The following is a 25,711-nucleotide window of genomic DNA, read 5'->3' as shown; positions in this document are numbered from 1 at the left end:
GGGTACACCCTGGACATTTCGCCAGTTCATCGCAGGGCTAAACTACATGTGTATCCACAGCTGCCCAGGGGCAGACTGACGGAAGCATGGCTGCCAATTCGCGCCTACAGCCCCTCTGACCACCATCAAACATTCATATACCAGGCAAGGTGGGTGAAGTTTCGTGGACCTGACTTGGACAGAGCGGGATTCGAACTGCCAACCCTTCAGTTATTGGACGACCCACTCTACCTCCTGAGCCATGGTCACCCTCTATTACTAACTCATCACCATCTATCTATCTATCTATCTATCTATCTATCTATCTATCTATCTATCTATCTATCTATCTATCTATCTATCTATCTATCTATCTATCTATCTATCTATCTATCTATCTATCTATCTATCTATCTATCCATCCATCCATCCATCCATCCATCCATCCATCCATCCATCCATCCATCCATCCATCCATCCATCCATCCATCCATCCATAACATGCAAAGAAACAAAACAAAACGAAGCAAATTAAGACAAAAACAAAATGACATTTAACAGAATCTATCTTCAAGTACATACAAGTCTGAATTTTGCACGGTCGAAAACGACTAGGAAGAAGTATAAACTTATTTAATCCTACCTCTCAAGTGTTGTCAGTAATGTTTGCTTCACAAGGCATGTTAAATAAATTTGCTCTTTGCGTTTACTTTTTGTTTTTGGCACATACAGAATCAAATCCAGTCAAACTCTGCCCCCTGTGCAGAGAAAAAACTGAAAGAGTTGTTTTATAGGAAACACATGAAATGCATACCTTCTTTACAGAACATGTTGCTGAATTTTTACCAATTGGACCGTTCTAGTTTCTTGCCGGTAGTGGATATACGTTAGAAATATTAATAATGAAGATATTTTCTATGTATTTGCCTCCATATCTTGCAGAAACATACAATGTCAACATGTTTTGTCATCAGGGTTGGTTACAAATGTTTGCTTAGTCCAACTTTTAAAAGATATGGTATTTGTTAGTAGGTTTCTTTTAGATGTATTGCTGACATTTCTAAGTCTTTACTCTGCATTTGGATAGTATTGAAATAGACCTTCATGCAGGAAAACAAAGCCTCAGGTCCACTTAAGTGAGCCTCCATCCATCTCCAGTAATGCTTTTTTCCGGTGTTCTATTTCCATTAGACTACCATTACAAGCCTCTTTACCAGTGTGTAGGTGTGTGTGCGACTGTGCAGAAAGTCCTCCTTCTAAATCGGACCTGGGTAAACAACCCCCGCTAGAAACTTAACTGTTGTGATGTTCTCTCAACTATCAGCTTCCTCCCTGAGGTTTCCTCTGGCTTCTCCACATCCTGTGTCCTTTCATTCTGTATGACAATAAAATAATGGCTGTTGAATAGCTAGTTGATAGCGTAATCACACGGTGCCTCAGGATGTTGCACATACGGTCGGTCTCTGGTGGCCACGTAAGAGAAGCAGATAAGTTAATGTCTTCCTCTCAGAATAGGCTCTGGGATACAGACTGTGCTTCTGCTCAAGTGTCACGTTATCTTTTAGCGGGGTGAAGAGTCATGCCATGAAATTCATTTGGGTTTTACTGAGATATGATCAGTTTTCTTTTCATGGTAGTTTAAAATACAGATCTTATCTTATGATCAGTGAAAAAAATGAATCTGAAAGAAGTCATGAGTTCACTGCTGTTGTGAGGGAAAACTTTTTTATCATTGATTTGATTATTTGGAGAGTTAAAATGTGTGTTTTCTGAGATACAAACAGCAAAAGAACACATTTATAGGTTAATATCTGTATTTGTCTGCAAAACCTTCTAACAACCAGACTCAGATGTTATAGTAGCAGGATGAAGACTATGAAAACATAAAAAAAAAAAAAACCCTACAGGTTAGGTGACACAGGGGGCACAGACCTTCAACAAGGCAAAGCAAAGGAAGTTTTATTTCTAGAGCACATTTCATGTTCAGGACAATTCAACATGCTTTACATAAAACATAAAAGCATTACAGGAGAGGCATAAAATACATTCAAGATGAGAGAAAGTTGAAATAAAAGACAATAATTATATTAAAAACATTAACATTAAAATATACAAAATCATCAGCGATAAAATGTGATTTCAAAGTTCATTTAAAAAGACATTATTTAAGAGTTTAAGAGAAAGCTGCAGTAAACAATGATGTTTTCAGGCCTGATTTAAATGAGCTGACACTTTGAGCAGACCTCAGGTTTTCAGGAAGGCAAACACTCCACTCTTCTTCTCTGTCCACACTACTATTATTAAAACAGAAAAAAAAAACTAACAAACCTTAATTTGTGACCATAAAATCCCATACTGTACACTACATACCCAATATGTATACGCTCATATACGTACATATACCACATTCAACATACTTTTGTGCACAGAAACAGTCATTTTTCCAGATGCACTCTGGAAAGCATCCTCACCAGAAGTCACGTAACCTTGGTAACCAGTGAATCTCATCTCTGTGTGATACTGCAAACTGTGCTGACATTTATACTACTATTAATTATAATGGTAACTTTGTACAACTACAAACTCTACAGGTATCTGTGTAATCGTACTGAAACCAACTACTGAGCTCTGTTTGCCTTCTGTTCATAGTCACAACTGCTTTGTATTATAAGATATTTACGCAGGCAAATTGTTTAGAGCTTGTGTATTGTAATATTTACCCAGAAATATTGGTTGTAATGGAGACCATGGGTCCTATAAGTCTGTAGTGTCAAAGTACGCATGATTATTGAAACAGTCACTGTAAGTTAACCCATAAAGACCCAGTGCTACTTTTGTGGCCATTCCCAGGGATCCTTTCTTAAGTGATTTATCACCATTTATTGTAATAATTTCCTCTGTATTTGGGGTTTTTTCCAGTAAAAAAAAAGTTGTTTTTCCCCTATATTTAATTCACTGATCATGTAAATGTTCATTAAAGCTCACATTAAAATTAAGGGTTATTATATCAAAAACCTCCCCCTTGAACTGCCACCTCACCGTAGTGCGGGAGTTTGAGTGCCCGAATGATCCCAAGAGCTATGTTGTCGGGGGCTTTATGCCCCTGGTAGGGTCTCCCAAGGCAAACAGGTCCTGGGTGACGGGCCAGACTAAGAGCAGTTCAAAAGCCCCTATGAAGACAAAACATCAAAAGAACGTGACGTCACCCAGGATGGCGCAGCCAGGGCCCCACCCTGGAGCCAGGCCCGGGGTTGGGGCTCACAAGTGTGCACCTGGTGGCCGGGCCTTTGCCCATGGGGCCCGGCCGGGCCCAGCCCAAAGGAGCGACGTGGGCCCGCCCTCCAATGAACTCACCACCCACCAAGGGAGCTGTAGGGGCCGGGTGCAGTGTGGATTGGGTGGCAGTTGATGGCAGGGGGCTCGACGACCCGATCCCCAGACACAGAGTCTAGCTCTTGGGACATGGAATGTCACTTCACTGGGGGGGAAGGAGCCGGAGCTTGTGAGGGAGGTTGAGAGATACCGTCTAGATATAGTCGGGCTCACCTCCACACACACAACTTGGGCTCTGGAACCCAACCCCTCAATAGGGGCTGGACTCTCCTCTTCTCTGGCATTGCCTGCGGTGAGAGGCGGCGGGCTTGTGTGGGCTTGCTCATAGCCCCTCAGCTCAGCCGCCATGTGTTGGAGTTTTCCCCGGTGAATGAGAGGGTCGTGTCCTTGCGCCTTCGGGTCGGGGACAGGTGCCTCACTGTTGTCTTGGCCTATGGGCCAAACAGCAGTGCAGAGTACCCGGCCTTCTTGGAGTCCCTGGGAGGGGTGCTTGATGGTGCTCTGACTGGGGACTTCATTTTTCTCCTGGGTGACTTCAATGCCCACGTGGGCAACGATAGTGAGACCTGGAGGGGGGTGATGGGGAAGAATGGCCTCCCTGATCTGAACCCGAGTGATGTTTTGTTATTGGACTTCTGTGCTAGTAACAGTTTGTCCATAACAAACACCATGTTCGAACACAGGGATGTCCATAAGTGCACTTGGCACCAGGACACCCTAGGCCGGAGGTCGATGATTGACTTTGTTGTCGTGTCATCAGACCTCTGGCTGCGTGTTTTGGACACTTGGGTGAAGAGAGGGGCAGAGCTGTCAACTGATCACCACCTGGTGGTGAGTTGGATCCGCTGGTGAAGGAGGAAACCAGACCGACTCGGCATACCCAAATGTGTTGTGAGGGTCTGTTGGGCATGTCTAGCAGAGCCCAACGTCAGCGCGGTCTTCAACTCCCATCTCCGGGAGAGCTTCTCCCAGATCCAGGGGGAGGCTGGGGACATTGAGTCCGAGTGGACCATGTTCTCCACCTCCATTGTTGGAGCGGCTGCTTGGAGCTGTGGTCGCAGGGTCTCCGGTGCCTGTTGTGGCAGCAATCCCTGAACCCGGTGGTGGACCCCGGAAGTAAGGGATGCCGTCAAGCTGAAGAAGGAGTCTTATCGAGCCTTATTGGCTCGTGGGACTCCTGAGGCAGCCGATGTGCACCGGCGGACCAAGCGTGCCGCAGCCCGAGTGGTTGTGGAGGCAAAAACTCGGGTCTTGGTGGAGTTTGGGGAGGCCATGGAGAAGGACTATTGGTTGACCTTGAGGAAATTCTGGCAAACCGTCCGGCGCCTCAGGAGGAGAAAGCAGTGCACCACCAACACCGTTTACAGTGGAAGTGGGGAGCTGCTGACCTTGACTGGCGATGTTGTCGGACGGTGGAAGGAATGCTTTGAGGATCTCCTCAATCCCACTGTCACATCTTCCATGGAGGAAGCAGAGGCTGAGGTCTCAGAGGTGGACTCTGAGCAAGCTGAAGTCAGCGAGGTCATTGGCAAGCTCCTCGGTGGCAGGGCACCGGGGGTGGATGAGATTCGCCCTGAGTACCTTAAGTCTCTGGATGTGCAGGGACTGTCTTGGCTGACACATCTCTGTAACATCGCATGGCAGTTGGGGACAGTGCCTCTGGATTGGCAGATTGGTGGTCCCCCTTTTTAAGAAAGGGGACTGGAGGATGTGCTCCAACCACAGGGGGATCACACTCCTCAGCCTCCCAGGGAAAGTCTATTCCAGGGTACTGGAGTGGAGGATCCAACCGGTAGTCGAACCTCGGATCCAGGAAGAACAATGCAGTTTTCGTCCTTGTTGCGGAATGCTGGACCAGCTCTACACTCTCCATCAGGTGCTCGAGGGTTCATGGGAGTTCGCCCAACCAGTCCACATGTGTTTTGTGGATTTGGAGAAGGCGTTCGACCGTGTCTCTCGTGGTATCCTGTGGGGGGTGCTTCGGGAGTATGGGGTCTGGGGCCCTCTGCTGAGGGCAGTCCGGTCCTTGTATGACCAAAGCAGGAGCCTGGTGTGCATTGCCAGCAGTAAGTCAGACCTGTTCCAGGTGCATGTGGGACTCCGGCAGGGTTGCCCTTTGTCACCGGTTCTGTTCATAATTTTTATGGACAGAATTTCTAGGTGCAGCCAGGAGCTGGAGGGGGTCCAGTTTGGGGACTACAGGATTTCGTCTCTTCTTTTTGCAGATAACGTTCTCCTGCTGGCCTCATCGAGCCTGGACCTCCAGCGTGCCCTGGGGCAGTTTGCAGCCAAGTGTGAAGCGAGTGGGATGAGGATCAGCACCTCCAAATCCGAGGCCATGGTTCTCGACTGGAAAAAGGTGGTCTGCCCTCTCTGGGTCGGCGGAGAGTCTTTGCCCCAAGTGGAGGAGTTCAAGTATCTTGGGGTCTTGTTCACAAGTGAGGGAAGGATGGAGCGTGAGACAGACGGATTGGTGCAGCATCTGCAGTGATGCAGTCGCTGTATCGGTTGGTTGTGGTGAAGAAGGAGCTGAGCTGAGAGGCGAAGCTCTTGATTTACTGATCAATCTACGTTCCTACCCTCACCTATGGTCATGAGCTTTGGGTCATGACCAAAAGGACAAGATCCTGGATACAAGCGGTCGAAATGAGTTTCCTCCGTCGGGTGGCTGGGCGCACCCTTAGGGATGGACACGTTGGAGAGACTATGTCTCTCGGCTGGCCTGGGAACACCTCGGGGTCCCCCTGGAAGAGCTGGAGGAGGTGTCTGGGGAGAGGGAAGTCTGGGCATCCCTGCTTAGACTGTTACCCCCACAATCTGGCCCAGGATAAGCAGCAGATAATGGATGGATGGATCGATATATCAAAAACTGAAAACTGAAGAAAAAGGTGACATTTTCTGTAAAATATATCATTAAGTGGACACAAACCCAGTGTGTCCATCCACTGTCATTGATCCAACTCCATGGGTTTTACTGGTGAATCAATGGTGTAGAAGATGACGGTGTTTCCACGGTACTATGGAGCCTCTGAACGTCCAAATGGGTCATATCTGATGACCATGAAAAGATGACAAACTATTTTACACCAATTATGCTAATGTATTGATAGGATTAGTGGATCAATAGTTATTTAATATTTTACATGACTAGATAGTTTTGATGGCCAGTGGATGTTTGGGTCTTTATGGGCTAAATGAGGACAGATGTAGGAATTGACACATTGATGTAACTGACATTGTCTCTTTTGGAAGTTTGATAAATGTCATATCAATATTTAAGACTAACTCTCAGAATTCATAATGTTCCACAAATAAACAGACTTTTCATTCCACATTGGGTTTGTTTAGATCTGGTTGTAACCTGTAACCTAACTGTTAAAATACTACTCTGACTCAAAGCCTGACTCCTGAAGGTAGTACACAGGGCTCCTCCAATAAATGAATAAAGAAGAAAACCATGAATGTCAATATATTTCATGGCCATTGTAGTTCAACCTTAACTGCAACACAGAGCGAGGACAACAATAAATGCATTGCCAATAACACAACAGCAGCACTCTGACAGCTGAGCAAACAACACAGCCACAAAAACCTGAACATAACACACCAACGGGAGGATTAAAACACAAACAGCAGCTTTATTGATGGAATCATTTTGACTACGAGTCTAGACAGGATGAAACCTGTTGTAAGTCTAGTCTTTGGTGAATTGTCCTAAATGAATATTTATCTAATGTATTATAATTTTAAATAAATAAATAAATAAATAAATAAATAAATAAATAAATAAAAACCCAAATGGATTTTGTAACTTCAGTTAATAAATATATGAACTTTTAATTTTATTCACATTGATGCATTATGTGTCCAGAGACCAAGTAGGGATGTCATACTGCTTTTTTGTTTTTTTTTTGTTTTAAACTTCTGCCAAGGAATGGTGGAGGTTATGTTTTCATCTGGGTTTGTTTGTTTGTTTGTTTGTTTGTTGGTTGGTTAGTCAGCAAGATAACTCAAAAAGTTATGGGGGGGGGGATCTGCCTTAGCGGAGGTCTGCACTCTGAGTGCTTTTGTAGATATAAATAAATAAATAAATAAATAAAACACACAAACTCTGAAAGATCACGTAATCCTTTTAGACATAAATATGAGTGCAGATTGTGTAATGCTGTTAGTACGGACACTGAACCCAAATGCAGAACTCAGAGACAGATATAAAAGTTCAGAGTTTATTAGTCACTGATTGTACTGACAGGTAAATAATGAGGATTATTAACAATATCTTGAGGACAGTGGTCGGGGAGATCCTCTTCAGGTTTGTCCTCCGGACTGAGGACGCGAACCCTCTGTACGGTTCAGCGGTTTGAGTCGGAATCCCGACGAGGGAGACGCAGAGGGAGGTCAGTGACGGAAACAGGTCATACACGGGTAAGCTATCAGCCAGGCAACAGGACATAAGGGATAGACAGAGCTCACGTACCATAAAGTCAGGTGAAGAGGTCAAACCAGGAAGGCAGATTGAGGCAGACAAAACCAACAGGGAGCAGGCAAACAGGCAAAATCGAGATGGCAAAACGGGTCAAAAAAACAGGTAGGCAGACAAACAGACAGGATCAGAACGCTGGTAAGTAAACTACGAGAGAATACGAACTGGCGACTGACCTGAAGAAAAGACAGGGCTTAAATACACAAAAGGGAGGGAAGACAATGAGACACAGGTGGCACAAATCAGGGCGGAGTCAGGTAATCAGGGAAAAGGTGAAACGATCAAGGAAGGGAAGTAAAGACGACAGAAAAGACACATGAGGGAAAATTAACAAAATAAAACAGGAAGTGACAGACAAACATGAAAGACAGACAAAACCAGACTAACGTCTGGTGGCAGGATTGACAGATTGGGGGAAAGCTTCATTCTTAAAGTGCTGATTCTTCTGTGGTTTGGATAATTCAGTCACGTGATGCCTCTTTTACCCATCACAGTTCTGACAGTAAAGTCTTCCACAAAGCTGTATCCTCAGGTCATAGCTCCTTTGGCTGGAATCCCTGCTCCCTGATGTTCATTTTAGCAAATTAACACCAAAATCAATTTCTAGGTCACAATCTGGGGTTGAGAGAGAGAGAGAGAGAGAGAGAGAGAGAAAAAAAAACAGAAATGAAAAGAGCCATGGCTGTGAAACCAGTCAGAACATCTCACTTCCTGGTTGGCCTGTATTTCATTTATTTATTTATTGTTTTATCAACCATTTTATCAGCTGTAAATTACAAGTAAATAGTCCAACAAAATAAAACTCTGTACTACAGCTCCTACCTGATGAGATTGTAAACTACAACATTATGCCGTCATTTTTAGCAACATATGAAAGCAAAAGAAGTCACACTGGGAACAGATAAAGTTGACCTGTATCTGATTGAAAACCAAGAATATCTGTGGAAAATGGACAAAAATGCTGAGGTAGTAACTACATAATCATTTTTCAAATTCTGTACATGTTGTGCTTATGTCTGTTACTTGTGTATTTTTGTTTATGAATGTGTTTTACATGCTATTTTCCTCATAAGTCATTGTTTTACTAATTGTCTGTGCTTATGAGCTTTTGTCTGTATGCTTATTCACTGTGTTTAATCTGCCATATGGTTATGTCACTGTTTTAGTAATTGCATGTGCTTCTTCTGCATGTATGTGTGATTAGCATGTTTTCCTTTTAATGCTTTTATGTGGACAACCTGCCAGGGACCATGCATGAGAATTAGCACCACATTTGGCACATTTCCACAATGAACCCCAGGGCTCATGTTAATTAATGTGCATTGTCTCTTGAACAAAATAAAAATAAACATAAACATAAAACATACCAGACATAAAGACATCCACTGTGAAATGTTACTCTTTTCAGAGTCTATTAGGCTTAATGCCAAACAAAAGCTGATTGCCTCAGGACCTGGAGGAGTGTGTTTTCCACTTAGGATCATGAAATCAGCAGAACTCAGACGCAGGGATAGAATTGCTTCATGTATGATGTGGAAAAGCAAAAAACAATCACTGATCATGCTGTTAGTCATAATAAACGTATGTAATATGTTAACCATAGGATCATTTGATTTTTCTTATTTATGTTACAGTGGTCAAAATCACAACTTTGCCAAATTAAATCTGAACTAAAAAGGTTTCTTTCCTAATATTAAGTCATTAACCTAGATTCAGGAGCATACTTCACCATACTTCATATAATCTCATTTCCTGCACCCCCTATATATAGGCATGTCTAAACCCTTTTTCTTCCACTCGCCTCAGATGTAAAAGTCCCATCCCCTCACACCAAGGACCTTGAAGCTTCCGGACTGATATACCCCTATTCTGAGTGACTCCCCACGTCTCTGAATGTCATCCATTGTCCATTCATTCCATCCTCTTTGGCCATTTTCATCCTTTCCCCGAACCGCTTCATTCATCTATACTATTCAATGAGCAATTTATAGCGTGGTCTTTGTAAGTGAAGCTCATTTTACATTTTTCCAAAGTCATCCAATCAAATTAAATCTACATAAGACTAGAAGAATATAATAAAAAGAGGAACTTTGCTTTTATTTTTCACCCAGCTCAAACAACAAATAAACTCATCTGTTGTGGTATTAAACCTGATGGTCCTAATGGCTAATGGTAATATTTCTGACCATAAGGATCTCTGATTTATTTATTACCCAGCCCCCTGAAGGCGGGGGGGGGTATTGTTTTTGATTCGGTTTGTTTGTTAACACTCTAGCAGCAAATCTGTTGGTTGAATTCATACCAAATTGAGTTTATAGATTGCCAGTGACCCAGGATAGATCTGATTACATTTTGGGAAAGGTTGGTCAAAGTTAACATTTTTAATAAATTTTTAGAATCTCTTTTTTTCCCATTTACTCACAATGGGTGAAATTTCAAATGTCTATAAAACTACCAGTTTTGTTTCAGTTTACTTCAAACTTTGCACATATATAGGGGCAATCGATATGCCGACATCAGCACACACATAAACATGATGACATCAGCTGGATCGATGCCAAAATAAGCTACAATACATGCGAGGGGTGGGGTTTGTTGTGCCTGGAACCACTTGTTTATTTCTTTGTTTGTTTCTTTGTTTGTTAAAACTCTAGCAACACATCTATTAGTTGAATTCATACCAAATTGGGTTCATAGATTGCCAGTGACCCAGAATAGATCTGATTACATTTTGGAAAAAGTACATCAAAGATCAAATTTTTTATGAATTTTTAAAATCTTTTTTTTCCCCTCCATTTACTTATAATGGGCGACATCTCAAATGTCTATAAAAACGTCAATTTTGTTTCAATTTACCACAAAATTGGCACATATATAGAAGCTATTGATATGCTGACATCACCACACACATAGAAATGATGATATCAGCTGGATCGATGCCAAAATAAGCTACAATATGTGCGAGGAGCGGGATTCGTTCTGCCTGGTACCACCTGTATATTTTTGATTATACTTCACATAAGATTCTACCCTACACTTACTCCATTAGTTCATAGTTTTTCACGTGGATGTTTTTAGCAAATTCAGTGAATAGCTTCTCATTTCTTATGTAACCATCAGCCTGCAAGGGAGCATAAAGACTGGACATTGCCAAGACTCATCAGGCTCATATTATGAAACAGTGGTTCAGGGAGCATGAGACATCATTTTCACACATGGATTGGTCACCACAATCCAATCCAGAGTCCAGACCTGAACCCCCTTGAGAATCTTTAGGCTGTGGTGGAGAACACATGACCAAGTGATCTGATGCAGCGTCATCGAAAACAAGATCTTGGGGGAAAATTAAAGCAACTACGGATGGAAATATATGTTGTGACATTGCTTAAACATTGCGTAGTATGAAGGCTATTTTTTGGTCAGGCTTTGTATCAAGACAATTTGAATCTAAAATATCATATTTATGACTTGTTTGACAGTTTAAACTCCAAAAACAGAGTTGTTACCAAGGTCAAATTTTGGAAAGAGAGTTTATTGATCCTTCTGTGCCATTTACAGAGAGACTTTGTAACAGATTTGGCTAGTGATTGATAATTTTATGGCTTTTAAATATTTGTTGACCTTAGACCCTCTCACCAGAATATGTCTCTGCTGTCATGAAATGCAAATCCAGTTTGCTTTCAGGCAGGAGCTCTCTTGATAAATGTTGGCAACTTATTGTATGTTCAATGAGACAAAGAGTCAAGAAGCCTTAGCCTCCTCTCCAAAACACTATGATTCCACTTTAATGTTTAAAACACTCAGCCACTCAAGGGTTCTGAGGGAAATCAATGTCTCTAAGCAACTGTCAAGCTCCCCACTGAGGAGAACCGACCATGTGCAGTAGTAAGAATTCAGGCCCTTGTCCCAAATTAACTAGGCTACAGATGAATTAAACATGAAGATCTCACTTTGCCCACAGAGTCCACAGAGATGCAGGCTTCCCTCTGTCACTGGAGAAGTTATCAAAGACTTGTCTTACTACGACTGGAACTTAGCGCTCTGATTTCTGCTTCAATAGTGTAAAAAAAAAGGCAGGCATGGAGAAATATTCAAGTCATTACGTACAAGATTTTTGTTCCAGGGTCTTTCTGTTGCTACAGTTCTTAGTTTCTGTGTTGTGTTTACAGGATGAATGTCTGGCTGAGATTCATGGTGTCATCTCAGTTTTCCTGATAGTGACTGATATCCTACTGTACATATATATTTCATATGATGTCACACACTCACAGGAATTCCCACCTGTTAAGCCCTGGCCCACGTGTTCCTACTTTGGAATCATTTCAAAACAATGGATTAGACAAGAGCAGGAATTTAATACAAAACCAAGTTATGATAAAAAAACAGCAAATGTAAGACCAAATTCAGAATCATCACTTCATAATGTGACCTTTATTTTTGCTCTTCTTCAGCTCATTCATTGAGTTTTAACGGTAAATAAATAATACTTGTACTTTATGACCTGCTTAGTGTTAGCTTAGTGATGCAAAGTTTGTTGCACTGGTCTGTTATGTTAAATATTCATGACAAACACTGGTCTCGGATTGTTAGCTTGTTTGTGATATTTACCCATTTACATTCTTGTTGTTCGAAATTGTCATATCAGTACTTGGACTCTTGTATGTTTTGTCTGTCTTGTGTGTCATTTCCTGTTTTATTTTGTTAATCCTCCTCTTGTGTCATGTCTGGTGTCTTTGCTTCCTCTCCCTGATTGTTTCACCTGTGTTGATTACCTGTCTCCGCCCTGATTTGTTCCACCTGTGTCTCATTGTCTTCCCTCCCTTCTGTGTATATAAGCCCTGTGTTTTCCCCTGTCCTGTGCCAGTTCGTATTCCTTCCTTGTGTTGTGTATACTTACCAGCGATTCTCTGAACCTGTTCGTCTGCCTGCCTGTCTGTTCGTTCCTGACCCGGTTTGTTCCTCGTCTTCTGAGCCTGCCTGATCCCTGTCTGTACCTCTGCCTGATTCTGCCTCACTGGTTTTCGACTTTTGCCTGGACTCACGGTTAGTGCTTTGCTTTATCCCCATGTACCGTTGCCTGTTTTCTGGATCCTCTGTGTATGACCTGGTCTGTCCCCTGACTCTCCTCTGTTTCCTCCTAGTCGGGTTACCCTCGTGTGCTCCCGACCCGGGCAGAGAGTTTCCCTTGCTGGTCTCGGACGCCGTGACGAATTCACACAGTCTGACCTGCAAAGACTCCTTAACGAAACCTTTTTGTGAACTGTTAATTTTGTCCGTGTTTAATAAACACTCTTTAACTTTATTCCTGTCTGTTGGTTGTGCATTTGGGTCCAAGTCTTGTGTCACTGGTTCTAACAGAAATATGTTCTATTTTCCCCAAAATTTGTTTTGTTGAGCTTTTAGCTGACATTCTTCTGGTTACATGGATGTATAGCATGTGTATATTCCTGCAAGTATTGCGTAGCATTGCTGTGGCAACACAGATAGAATGTTGACACCCATGGGCTTAAAAAGCTTTCCCTAGCTTGTCACTTTTCCATTGGACATATGCGCAAAACATTACCGATATTTACTAAATGTCGATAAAACAAAAGTGCGTAATGTCAAATTTTCCATTAAATCACAAATGCCATGATTTGTTTATTTATTAGTCATTCCATAAACATGGTGATGAATGTAAATATCACGCCGATATACAGATATATTTATTATTATTATATATTACCCCTCTACCAAAATTTTAAAAAATGATTCATTTTCCTGGTGTGTCCACACATACCGCACCATGTTTCTTTTAAAACTCCTCTTCACTTGTTGTAATGTCCGTCAACATCCATTTTTTTGTATTCATGTGACTCTAGTTGTGGAAAAAGGTCTTTCCATTGCAGTTTTGTGTGACATACCAATTGTGCTACACCTTAAAAACCACCTCTTGCCAGCACAAAAACGTTTAATCGATAAAGAAGAGTTTGGACGAAATTGTCATTTTTCCATTAGGCAAATTTTTATGCACAAGTTATATTTGCGCAATTTGAGGGTCAATGGAAAAGCAACTGCTGATGCAATGAGCAGCTTTTCAGGGGTGGGATTGGATTTCCAAATGCCATTTTAAACTTTGGTATCGGCCCGAATTCCGTGATCTGTGCATCCCTGGTTACAACATACTGTATGTCAGGACTTTTTAATCATAAAGCTGCAGAATCTATGAAATTGCATGGTCTTCCCAGTTACAGAAACACCACAGAAGTAAGGTTACAAAAGTTATACCAAGTTATCATTTACAGCTACATCTTTAAGCTAATATGCTAGATCAGGGGTGGGCAATCCTGGTCCTCAATGGCTGGTATCCTGCATGTTTTAGATGTTTCCCTCTTCCAGCACACCTGAAGGTCATTATCATGCTTCTGCAGAGCTTGATGATAGGCTTATCATGTGAACCAGGTGTGTTCGAAGAGGGAAACATCTAAAACATGCAGGATACTGGCCCTCGAGGACCAGGATTGCCCACCCCTGTGCTACATGGTTTTAGTTCAGTTGGACAAAGAGATAAGCCTTGGCTCTAGTTGCACAGAACGCTGTCTGAGAAACAGCTCAGATACATGAACATTTCCTTGTCCTGATGCTCCTCGTCCACATCATCGGACTGTCAGTGGAGTCTCATTTACACTGACGCTGTTTTGCTGTCACTGGAAATATGGTTAGATAAGATTTATGCTGGAAGATATTGTGTTAATCTAACTGGAATACTTTTGCTGTCACTTCTACTATAACATTCTGAATCTAACATTGTTAGTTAACGTTGGCAGCTTCACCTTTGACAATGAAGAATTTCTTGTCATTCTCCTCCGTAATAGCAGCTGCTGCAAAAATCCATCCAGATATAAACTGTAACTGCCTGTACATTTTCAGTTTCATCTCAAAACAGTGTTAGAGGAGGGATTCTTCACAGATATAACCGACTGTAAACTTCCATAAAGTGGAGGTCTAGCAGGGGTCGCTGTTTTCGGTGATTGAAATTCTGCGGTGAGAGCTGTACATGGATCATAAGTGGAACACATGTTAAACTGACAGGGCTGCGCTAAGGCCATGTATACATGCTGTTGCGTATCTATAGAAACGGATATTTTCCCACCTCCAGTTTCAGTATTAGTGTTGCACACACTAAATTGTTTTCAGAATAGCTTTAACACTCTCAAACCTGCATACACTTATTGCACACACAAAGATCACACATATGACGCTGATACTGTGGTATCCCCTGTACACATCTAAGCACAGCAACTGAGTTTTCTAAAACCTCTTTAGAAATAATTGTTCTCAGTGACCTCAACTGGATTTTTCATATGGATGAAACCAAGGTTATCATTGTTAATGAAAACTAACGAAATGATGAAAACTAAAATTGAAAGAACATTTTCGTCAACTGAAATAAATAAAAAAAACTATATTTAACCCATAAAGACCTAGTTCTATTTTTGTGGCAGTTCTCAAGTAAATTCTCTATTTTTAACCTTTCTTAAGTGATGAAGCACCATTTACTCTCATATTCTACTCTGTATTTAGCATTTTTATGTGAAAATCAGGTATTTTCCTATATTTAATTGACTGATTATGTAGATGTTCATTAAAGCTCAGATTAAGGTTTAGGGTTATTATATCCAAAACAGATAAAATTGAAGAAAAATATTGTTTTTTATGCAAAATATGTTGTTAACTGGACACAAAACAAGTGTGTCCATCCACTGTCAACGATCCAACTCCATGGGTTTTACTGGTGAATCAATGGTGTAGAAGATGACGGTGTTTCCATGGTAACTACGGAGCCTCTGAACATCCAAATGGGTCATGTCAGATGAGCATGAAAAGACGACAAACTGTATTACAATTATTTACATGTATTGACAGGATTAGTCTATCAACAGGTATTTTACATTTCATATTAGTGAATGGTTTTGGTCGCCACTGGATGTTTGGGTCTTTATGAGTTAAAAGAAAAAAACGATAACTAACTGAAACTGTATTGTGTGCTTACAAAACTAACTAAAATGTATAAAAAGTATAGATAAAATTCCCTTTGTTTTCATTTTTGTCAATGTTGGATTGATATGAAATCCATTTTTTTTGCTCGAGCAATTTTCGCTGGTGGCACCATACGGCACTTCACTGTCCGTCACTTTTCGTCACTTGGTCTTTAGAGTCGGCTTCTCGTTCCCACTCTACCTGGCAACAAGGAGACTAAAGTTGGGAGAAAGCAGCAGGGTCACGTATGGGATTTCTTTCAATACGATAGCGAGGAAGATAAAAGATATGAAAAAACTAATACTAAAACTAAACATTTAGAAAAAAACAAAAACTAATAAAAACTAGTAAACCTGCTCTAAAAACTAATTAAAACTAACTGAATTAGAGGAAAAAAAAGTCCATCCATCTATCCATTATCTGCTGCTTTTCCAGGGCCGGGTTACGGGGGCAACAGTCTAAGCAGGGATGCCCAGGCTTCCCTCTCCCCAGACACCCAGCTCTTCCGGGGGGACCCCGAGGCATTCCCAGACCAGCTGAGAGACATAGTCTCTCCAATGTGTCCTAGGTGTTCCCTGAGGTCTCCTCCCGGCGGGACATGCCCGGGACATCTCCCCAGGGAGGCGTCCAGGAGGCATCCGAAACATATGCCCGAGATGGCCCCTCTCGATGTGGAGGAGCAGTGGCTCTACTCCGAAAAAAAAGTCTAAACTATATAAAACTAAACTATAATGAAAAATCCAAAACTATTATAACCTTGGATGAAACGCATGAGAAAATCACACTTTTTCCACATACCCAGCTAGGTGTATACATGGCATAAGTGTTCAGTGTTGACCATTGTATTGGATCAGTGTTTTTTCAAGGAATACGATCAAATGACTGAAAAGGATCAATATTTTTCATCATGTTGCAACGTGACTTGGAGGCCAGGACAAGGCGAAGAGAAACAGAGTGAAGGCTGATCAATTACTAACTTCTTTTAGCAAAAATAATGAAATAAACATATAACTATCACTCAAAGACCTGCCGGCTCCAAAATCTTTAAAAATTTTTACGCCATTAATCTCATCATGACACCTAAATAATTCAGGTAAAATGCAGTCTCTTGGCTTCTCAGCAGCATCATGTGTTTTTTTTTGTTTTTTTGTGGACATTCAGAGTCTCTGTACTGATCGTGGAAACACTATCCTCTTCTGTAATATTGATTCCTCAATAAAACCGGTTCCAGGCAGATCCTTCCTTCAGGTTCTGTTGATTAGGTGTGAGTGGATGCACCGGTGTTTCCACCACAGCTGAGGGTGATTGTCCTGAGTGGGTGTGGATATAAGGAGGCTGAAACTCACTCTTCAGGTTCATTGTGACCTCTGAGAAGACAGTAACTCCTCTGTCATGTTCCCTGTATTTCCCTTGAGAGAAAAGACTAGTTTTGTATTTTAGATCCATCCATTTAATTTCCACTTATTCTTGGGTTTTGAGGGTCTGATGACTGTTTTATTTCTTGTCTATCCTTTTGATAAATTTAGTGGATGGTGATGGCTTCTACGCAACCCACCTTTTACAACCCTTTTCAGCTTGTATTTTTTGTCATGTTTTTGTTAGTTTCCTTTAGTTCTACCCCAAGTCCCTGCTTACTATACGGGAAACATCACAAAACCTTGATAATCTGACAAATAACAGTGGTTGTAGACACTGTTTTTATGTTCAGTTAATGAGGATCAATTGGAGGGCATGTCTGGTGCCAGCAACCGCAGTAATTCTAGTTCCAGTAGTGTATCTTAAAGTTGCTGCAGTTAGAAAGCTCATAGTTGGATCTCGGGATTTAATTTTTTTTTTTTTTTTCTTTTATCGCAGTTTCTGAACACTACCTGGTAAAAGAATTTGTTTTGCGGTGATCATTTTGTGCACTTTGTTTATTTAAGAAAAAAATTCCAAACATGACAATGTATGGGGAAAAATTAGTTTTAATACTGTTCTGTTGTTTCTGGAAAAAAAAAACAAAAAACTTATTTTGATTATTAAGTATATTCTATTTACTCATAAACTTAGTCCTAATTCTGTACTGGGTTTTAACTATTTAAGAAGAAAGGAAATGTCACAACACTTAAGTCATGAAAATTAATTGAGATTTAGCAATTTGATGATGCATCCACTTTAATTATTGAAATGTATCTATCGGCAATATTGACCCTGTATTTACTTGGTATTGGATTGATACCAAAATATGCAGTATCGCACACCACTACCGCCTGTCCCAGCCCCTGCCTCTGTGTCCCTTCAATGCTCTTATTGATAAGAAAAATCACTTTATTCTGTTTTGTCTGTTCTGATATAACTGAGCTTTTATGAACATCTACATGATTAGTAAATTATAGGAAAATATCTGACTTTCACTGAAAAATGTAGAGAAGTCAAAGAGGAAAGGTTAAATGTAGAAGAAAAATGTATAATTTGCCACAAACGTGTTCCAGGTCTTTAAGGGTTAATGACAAAGTGAAGAAACAGTCATATCAGAAGTGATTCACCTGTGATTGAATTTAATATCACTTTATTCTCATCACACTGGTCTTAACCTGAGTTGCACTGAATGGCTTTCTAGACAGCTATACCTTATTTTAATAATTTCAATAATTCATCACTTATTTCATTCTCTTATGTAAAACACTCTCCACTATGGTGGCGTGTTCCGTCCCTCTGATCTCTTGACCCACTTTTCCATCTCAGTGATGGAGGTTGTGTCTTAGATTGCTGCTCAGGTCCACCTAAGAACCAATTTAAGAAACGAAGGAGAGGCTAGAGGAGATCGGTGTAATAATTGCACTGCCAAGTTCACTAAATCTGCCTTGTTGATCCAGCTCTTGGTAGCTGAATGTGGAAGACGCATAAAACTCCCTTCACTCAAGTTCATTGCGTGTGTGTGTGTGTGTGTGTGTGTGTGTTTCTAGTCTATTTTGGGCTCATCTGGCTGTTCTAGCAATAATAACACTGGGTTACAAAAATGTTTTTTGCAAGTTGTCTCAGTTTTTTCAACTGAATTAGGACCATTTTGCACCGCTAAATCCAAAAATGACATCTGTTTTTCTCAATCAGGTCAGGTTTTTTTTTTTTTTTTTTTTTTTTTTGCTAATTTGATTTTGAAAAATTTGACCTTCTCACAATCTGCACCCAAACTTTATCTTGGTCACCAAGTTTAATACCAAAATAAGATTGGTAAGCACACTTTATGAAACTTGTGACTTGATTCCTGTTAGGTACAATGGTGTATTCAGCGCAGATGTAGCAGAATACGTCAGGCTTATTTTTGCAAGATCTTCTAGTCGAAGCCATTTCATTCACCATTAATATTAAAAAAAACAAAAAACAATCATAAATTGGCAAAAGTAAAATCTTCAGAACTTGTTTATTGCAAGAAATATGGAAGAATTTTGTATCATATGATGTGAAAATGCCCATAAATGTAAGCAAAAATGTTAAAAAGCCAATATATAGCATAGTTCAGAAAGTTGACCTGATTGAGCAAAATTAATGTGATTTTTGGATTCAGCACACCAAAATGATCCTAAATCAGCTCAAAAAACTTAAACAATAGATTTGTTGTTGACCAGTGTAATATAAGCACTGTGGGTGTATGCATGAAGGAACAAATCAGTCAGAACAGGTACAGGGTCTTTCACATCACTTTTTAGTGATCTCCAATGCACAGTCCACTCCACTCCTCATCTCCCTTTTTAAAGGTGGGGTAGGGGATGTTTTCTCTGAGCATTTTTTTTTTTTTTTTTTTAAACTATTGCTTAAAATCCCCTTCACACCCTGATTACAACCAATTAATTAAACACTTTAACACAAAAATAAAAAAAATTTAGTCACCTGTGGAACGGACAGGACCGAAAAAACACCATCCAATCATTTTAACCAGCCCGATTGAAATGATTGGTGATACGTCTATAAAATTCACCTGTCATTTGTCCCTCCCCCCTCAGTGCGTACCCCTCTTTGTGCATGAATTGTGCGTTCTCAGAGGCTTGGAGCACGGGTTCAAGAAACAGAGCCAGAGCTTGACTATATTAGTTATATTAAGATGGAAAGTTCACCGGCAAACTGTTTTGTCCCTAACATAAATCGCTAGGGAATGTAACGTTAGCCAGATAGGTATGAACTGGGGCTGTTGTGTAAGAGCAGGGGTGTTGGAGGAGACTGAATGAGGTATGCATGGATGCGCGAGTCGGAGCTCGGCCAATTGATGCTCGTGAACCCTTGAGAACAAGCATTGTGTGTGCCAGTACTCTGGAGGCGTGGCTTCGGGGGGATGTCTGAAGAAAGGGGTTTGGACTTTTGAATTGTGTATTTTCAAAATGAAGCTTGCTCGAACCATTTTTCCAAGATCTCCTACCCCACCTTTAATCTCTCATCTCCTAGAACAGCACCCCCCCTAGGCTGAATCCCTAACAACAGAATATCAAGTTAATATTACTGTAAACTTGGATAATTACTGTATGATTGACATAAATAAGAACATACTAAAACCATGTCTGTATAACACTGTCATAAACATATCTTTACTATTACTGTGCAAATGTTTACCCCTGAATATTTGCTTATTATTAGCATTCCCCATTTTCACTCTTACAATAATAACATGGGAAAGTATCAAAACTCAGATGATTTTTGCTTTGTCTACACAATTTAATTGGTGTCCAGTCTTCTGCAACTTATCAGAGCAGTTTCTTGTTTGTAATATTATTTGAACAACAGTTAATCTTCCTCAAACAGAAATATGCATTTTTGGATTGTTTTCACCACTTCTCCCAAGAAACATGACAGATGTGCCAACACTAGTAGCGACAAATTAAACAAGTCGACATGACTATATAATTTTTTTTTTTTTTTTTTTTGTATCTGAAGACAGTAGAAAACAAAAACCACATGTTCCAAAGCCTTTCATCAACTGGAGGTCTCACCATAAAACAAAAGAACTCCCCTTGTCGGATAGAGAAGCCTCTGCCATCGGTGGGTGAAAAGGTTAGTTTCTCGCCTCGGTGACAAGGACTTCAGTTGATTGTCTGGAACGACAGCCGCTGCTCCATTGAGACAGATAGATATGTAACCTTTATATCAAGGTGCTGCCGAATGACAAATGAGAACCCAGAGAAGATGGAGGGATCAGCGTGATCAGTGTTGTCAGTCCAATCTCCTTCCATCAAGGATCTGGGGAGGCAGTCAGCTACCATTAGTGTGTAATTTCCACTCCTGACCATGGGATTTCTGACCAATTATCTAGCTCTAAGGCCAAGCTGCAGGATGGGATTTGTTCTGCGCTGTAAGAATTGAAAATTCTCAAGGAAATGCAGTTCGTTATTGTCTTTTAGAATTTAATTTTCCCCAAAAAAATGCTGCGCCAATTTTGCATATTTCTTGTCTATTTTTAAAGGAGTGATATTTTGCTTTTTTAAAAATGGAATTATGCATTTTAAAACATTTCCCTGTAGTCTACATAAACTGTAAATGCTATGTTTGGGTCTGAATTCTTCATTAATTCAACTCCACAGGTCCATCTTCAATCCTACTTTTGAGTAATGACACAAAAAAGGTCATTTTGAGCGCTGGCCCTTTAAATGCAAATAAGCCACTTCATACCCCACCCCCTCCAGGTTGTTGGCTGTGCTACTCTGTCCTGTTCAGCCACTTGTGTTCGTTAATACAACCAACAACTGAACATTTTAGGTAATCGGCTCGAAGTTTAGACATATTTTCAGTTTTCTTCTACAACCGCTGTTGCTGATAAACAATTATGGTGTACTCAGAGAAATGTTCGTCAGAAGTCTTGACCTGTGCAAATCTCGTGACGTAACTAGTTGTAAACCTAAACTAGAAAAGCACTCAGAGCGCAGACCTCTACCATGGCAGATTAGTTACCCCCCACCCCAATCACCACCAAAATTGAATCATTTGTTCCTTGTGCCGGTATCAACATTTTCTGAAAATTTCATAAAAATCTGTCCATAACTTTTTTTTTTGTGTGTGTGTGTGTGTGTGTGTTATCTTGCTAACAAACAGACAAAACTGGATGAAAACATAACGTCCTCAGTGGAGGTAATTAAGCAAGAATTGAAACGGGTTATAGAAATCCACTCAGTTTCTTCCAAAATGAATATAAAGATAGCTTTGCAGAACCTGGAGGGTTCAAATTCAAACTTTTTGAACTATGTGTGTCCAAATACACAAATAAATGAACCAAAGACTAATAAAAGTGGGTTTAGCAAAAATATGAGCCCTTTAACTCAAACAGGTCACAAATTTAAGGCATACTTCCTGCTAAAATTTTCTTCTTCTTTTTGATTTTTTTTTTTTTTTTTTTGTCTGATGCAGTTTGTTTTATTCTCTCCCATATCCTTTTCTTTATTTTCTTTTAATGTGCAAATAAACCTTGAAAATTTAAAACCAATTCCCAGTCACAATACTTGACTTGCAAAAAATGTGTTTAATCCTGCACCGTTGTTGGAGGGTGCTAGACACAAAAAGAAAAAATATACATATATTTTCATGCTTTTCAGAGTAAAATAAAAGGCAGAAGAAATAGATCAGGCTTGTGTACAGATCATGTCACTGTAGTTGTGTGGTTGCATTAAACTCTCGATGCCTTTGTTGACCTCAAACGTGCACACATGCTGTCAATCTGTCACCACAGCTTTATCTTCTAACCCAGTTTGATTGATGGCCAGAACAGAACCCCAGTTTCTCCTGCCAGCCTGAATTCATTCCCTGTTCAGAGACTTTTCTCAATGTCAAAAAGACATCTTTCTTCATTTGAAAATACATGTTCCTTCACTAAAACAGTCCCTATCTCTGTTTTTCAAGCAGTTTTTTTTTTTTTTTTTTTTTTTTTTTTTTTTTTACTTGTTTTGCCCGTGGAGAATTGAAAAGAGACAATATATGGACTGTCATGTTCCAGCACTGTCACGACTTGAACTGCTATGGAAAGGGGGGACTGTCATGCACAAGTGCAGTGTGAGATCTCATGTCAAAGAGCTCACACACTGTCGGTGCTAGTCGTGGCATTTCTCAGTGTCAGCCCATGCCAGCTCCTATGGCATCAAGCAAACGGAGCAAATGTCAGGTTTTTATAGCCTTTATTCAGTCAGGAAAGGTGAGTCATCTCGAATAACATAACATATTGCTTCACACTTGTACCTTGAAAATCAGGCTTGTGGTTTGTTAGAGATATTACTCCAAAACTAGAGTGCTTAGGAGTGTTTTTATTTTACACATTAACCTATGGGATCTGTCTTGAAACTGCAATGTTTTTTTTAAGTGTCATTTGGCAAGAATTCCATATTTACTTTTCAAACACATGATTGACAGTTGAGATGACCAGTTGCTGATCAGATTCTGTCAGATGTGACCACTGTTCAAATCCGTTCAACACAGAAGCTTCGAAAATTGCACATCATCTATTGTTATATTAATGCCTTCTCCACACTAATGTTGATATTTTGTGAAATGCATATTATTCCCCATGTTTTGAGCCTGTCATATATGTAAAGAGGCTTTTTAAACATGCTTTCAATTAATGCCATACACATAGCTGGATATCTGGAAAAACAGACTCTTGTGTGGTGTGTGTGTGTGTGTGTGTGTGTTTCTTTTTTTTTTTCTTTTTTAAATCCATTCAAAATTTAGATAACAAAACTATTATTTCTGAAAACTCTGCCCAAAGTGGAGACTATGGAAAACTCCATTTTCATGCTTGCATATGTACAGGGGGAAGAGAGTTTTAAGATCCCTGACATCAAAGTATGACCAAAAAATGCACCATGTGTGTGACCTTTTTGTTTATCCTAACCCTGAAATGATAATGGTGCTGAAGGTTTGTGCCGATGAGAACTTTTCTGAAAACGATCTGGTGTGTACGAACACTGGTGGGGAAAGATCTGTTTCTATAAATACCCGGTTATGTGTGTACATGGCCTAATACTCCAGTTTGTGTGTATTGGTGTGAACAAGAAAAATGGAGAGATTGGAAAACAATGGTGTCACACCCCAGTTTGCTTATGTTTATTATTACTTTGTGCAATGAAGCTGCACCTGAAATGTCAAATCTAGGTGTATAAATCAGTACATGACCTGCAGTAGATCGAGGTCAACATGGATACCTTTTGGGAGACGGACCGGCGTTATGGACAAATCCACATCATATAAAGAATACACTTTAACAACCTGTACCAAACACTTGAGTTTATCACTGAACTTGTTGCTGTTCATCTTTATGACCAATTAAAGCTTCTTCGTCTGCAATGTTCAGTATTATTCATGGTTTGTAACAGAAACATTGGTTTGTCTGAATGTTTGTACTAGTTTTGAGTCGCTACGTTATTGTGGGGATATCTATCTATCTATCTATCTATCTATCTATCTATCTATCTATCTATCTATCTATCTATCTATCTATCTATCTATCTATCTATCTATCTATCTATCTATCTATCTATCTATCTATCTATCTATCTATCTATCTATCTATCTATCTATCTATCTATCTATCTATCTATCGGAAGCAAAATTTACAATGAACATTTAGTTGTTTTTTCTCAGCAGGCACTACGTCAATTGTTTTGAAACCAAACATATATTGATCTCATAATCATACCTAACACTATTATCCATACCTTTTCAGAAACTTTTGCCCATGTGAGTAATCAGGAAAGCAAACGTCAAAGAGTGTGTGTGATTTGCTGAATGCACTCGTCACTCCAAAGGAGATTTCAAAAACAGTTGGAGTGTCCATAAAGACTGTTTATAATGGAAAGAAGAGAATGACTATGAGCAAAACTATTACGAGAAAGTCTGGAAGTGGAGAAAGCAACAAAAAACGTACCAAAGTTTTTATTAAAGCTCTCAAATCCAAAATCCTAAAGGATCCAACCAAATCCATGAGAAAAATGGCAATTGAACTTGAGGTAGACAACAAGACCGTTAGAAATGCAGTAAAATATGATTTGAAGTTAAAATCTTACACAAGAACACCAAAACACTTGTTGACAACAGCAACAAATCCAACTTTAGCAATTTTTGGGAATCATGTTTATGGCCGCCTTCTAGCCCAGATCTAAACCCTCTGGATTCTGCTATTTGGGGCGTTTTAGAACATGCTACCAATAGAACATCACACAGCAATGTCGACTTTCTTAAAGATACTATTAAAGAAGAATGGGAAAAGTTGTCACCCGAATATTTGAGGAACACTTGCGCAAGTTTCAGGAAGCGTGTGAAGGCAGTTATTGAGAAAGAAGGAGGACACATAGAATAAAAACATTTTCTATATGTAAATTTTCTTGTGGCAAATACATTCTCATGACTTTCAATAAACTAATTGGTCATACACTGTCTTTCAATCCCTGCCTCAAAATATTGTAAATTTTGCTTCCCCACCGTGTGTGTGTGTGTGTGTGTGTGTGTGTGTGTGTATATGTATATGTGTATATATATATATATATATATATTATAAGACAAGGATCAAGAGGACAGATTTTTTTTTATTTTTTTATATTGATTTATAAAATCAGAAGTGACAGCTAAGAGGTGAGAGCTGCCGAAAGACGGTATCCCCCCGCCAGATTTCAGCTCCTGAATCTTTAACTACTGCCAATCAATAAAACATACAACCACACTATTCCTTTTTTGCTTTGTCTTAACACTGATATTATAATGAATAACATGCCAACCTGCTGCTACTCATAAAAACAAACAGGAATGGAAAGGGCCTTCTCCACAGAGGTTAAATGTCAAATTCGATCACCAAATCTGGTATTGATTAAGTGATTTCAGTTTGCTGTAAGGCACTCGAGCAGTGTCAACGCAGCCATGAGGCTCGAAGACATGATCGATATCTGCCTCCTGTTC

At 40.0% G+C, this 25,711-nt stretch overlaps 1 long non-coding RNA gene across 1 annotated transcript in view; it reads left to right on the top strand.

Annotated features, from left to right (window-relative positions):
- The first annotated feature begins 8,242 nt into the window (after positions 1-8,242).
- The window catches only part of LOC115427285 (uncharacterized), a 57,911-nt gene continuing 40,442 nt past the window's right edge, over positions 8,243-25,711 (top strand). Inside the window, exon 1 of the long non-coding RNA XR_003936466.1 lies at positions 8,243-8,259. This is a non-coding gene — a long non-coding RNA (uncharacterized LOC115427285). The remainder of the gene's footprint in view (positions 8,260-25,711) is intronic.

This window comes from Sphaeramia orbicularis, chromosome 10 (genome assembly GCF_902148855.1).
Source record: "Sphaeramia orbicularis chromosome 10, fSphaOr1.1, whole genome shotgun sequence".
In the NCBI taxonomy this organism is placed as follows: Eukaryota; Metazoa; Chordata; class Actinopteri; order Kurtiformes; family Apogonidae; genus Sphaeramia; species Sphaeramia orbicularis.
This window is presented reverse-complemented; position numbering and strand designations above follow the sequence as displayed.